The 2,125-nt window shown below is 38.1% G+C and overlaps 1 pseudogene; it reads right to left on the reverse strand.

Annotated features, from left to right (window-relative positions):
* Positions 1 to 1,146: 1,146 nt before the first annotated feature.
* On the reverse strand, positions 1,147 to 1,586 carry LOC102827272 (annotated as a pseudogene).
* Between the last annotated feature and the right edge of the window lie 539 nt (positions 1,587 to 2,125).

Here is a 2,125-nt window from a genome sequence, read left to right on the forward strand (position 1 = left end):
CCATGTATAATCTTGTTTGTTGTTTTCCAATCAAACCGAGGTCATGTCTCTCCTTCAGCACCCAGTACTTTGTATTCTAGAAAATGAGTGAATCATATTAAAAATACTAACAGTAATTTTTGAATTGGCAATTACTAATAAGGTGCTCTGGTAGCGTAGTGGCTACGAATCGGGCTGCGAACCTTAAGGTCAGCGGTTCGAAACTACCAGCCGCTCAGCGGGAGAAAGATGAGGCTTTCTACTCCCGTAAAGATTTACACCCTCGGAAACCCTGTACAGGGTCGCTATGGGTCGGAACCGACTCGACGGCACTTAACAACAACAACAACAACAACAACAGAATATAGAAATAAGCAATTATCCCTCTGGTGGTAGTCCCTTTCTTTGCCTATGCATCGTTAGCTCTGGAAAATCTTATTACCAAGAAACCTGGTTTTCTAAGAATTTCTATGAGGTAGGTGGCTCTGGAACACAATCTGGCCCTTTGGCTCTCCTGTTCCTAAGCTTCTGAGCTAAAAGAGTAGCCAGGAAACTAGCAGTTCTTGAGCTATATTCCTTGTTTTCCTTACAAAGTAGATGCTGGGCATTCTGAAGTGTTATGAACTGAAACTGGGAAAAATTTGAAAAGACAAAAAAAAAAAATCAGTATGAAAAAAACTTCTATTATGAGGTCAAAATATATATTTAAAACGTTTTGTGCTCAATTTCATATGTGCATTGAACATTACTTGAAATGAATAGGCTATATTAGAATAACATTTTTTTTCAGAGTGATAAGGATGAAATAAGATAAAAATATACAGAATGAGAAGATGCTTTAAAGATGTTATCTGCAGGTTTGGGGAAGATAAATGCTTTAATTTATCTATAGAATGCATCCAAAGTTTTAAAAATATTTCCATATTTGACCTGTTTCTGGGACTTTAACTTAGGATTTATTAGTCAAATCCCAAAGTATGTACATATTTTATTCAATTTTTTTTTTTTAGCAAAGACAGCAAATTTATTTGGTGAATGTTGCTTACAAGCATTATCCAGGAGAGAAAATCTGGGAAAGGTGCTGTGACAGCCAAGGAGGGCTTCAGGGCTAGATACAGTCTCACACAGGAAAGGCACAGGGCTCTGGGGACACAGGAAAGGCTTCTCTCAGCCATTCAGCACCATTTGGACAAGCTCTTCATAGCTGATATAACCATTGCTGTCCTTGTACCAGTCACCAACATCTCTACTTCTTCCTCTGTCATCTTCTCACCCAGTGTGACAAGGGCATACCATATTTCAGCACCGGTAACAGTACCATTCCTTCCTTGTCAAACATCCGAAGTCCTCATAGGTGCCCTGATCCTTGTTCTTGGCCAGAGTCTGCAGCATGGGCAGGAAATGCTAAAACCCAGCACCTTCACGTTCATCTCATCACTCTTGGGCTTCCCCGGGACCTTGAGCACCTCAGTGTTGGTGGGGTTCTGGCCCAGGGCCCTCATCACATCCCCACACTGTCTGTACAGTATCTTACCATCACCTGTTCAGTCATAGAGCTGGAAGGCCTCCTTAAACTCTGCCGTCTGGTCCTCGGTGAAGTTCCACATCTTGACTGCACAGGTCTGGGGACCTTTCCTGCTGTAATCAAAATATTCTAATAGTAATAAAAATTAGTCAAGTAAAATAGTAGTATTACATCTATGGTCTGGAGTGACACAGCATCTAAAATTAAAATGAACATCTCATACTTAGTAATATAAAATCTTAATAACATAGTACAGTAAGATTTAATTATATAACATAAGGTCATATTAACAGACAAGGTTCAAAAAATGTTATAATTCAATAAAGAAGACACAAACATTTCCTTTTCTCCCACAATAACCAGGTTGCCATTACTCAAAGCAGATAGCTTTCACATGGCATTAACTCTGGAAAGATTTTGGGAATTTCCCTTTCCCTTTTTTTCTTTTCATTTTCTTTTTAAATTTTCAATAAACATGGATTAATTGTGTATAAAAATGATAAAATTTCAAAGAAATGTGAGTAAAATGTTGATTTGGATGTTAACATCCTTTTCTTAAAACAAGAAACAAACAGTTGTTTGATTTACAGGCATTACCTAGCTTACAAGTTTCCTATTTAC

This window comes from Chrysochloris asiatica, unplaced genomic scaffold, assembly GCF_000296735.1.
Source record: "Chrysochloris asiatica unplaced genomic scaffold, ChrAsi1.0 scaffold00058, whole genome shotgun sequence".
Classification (NCBI taxonomy): domain Eukaryota; kingdom Metazoa; phylum Chordata; class Mammalia; order Afrosoricida; family Chrysochloridae; genus Chrysochloris; species Chrysochloris asiatica.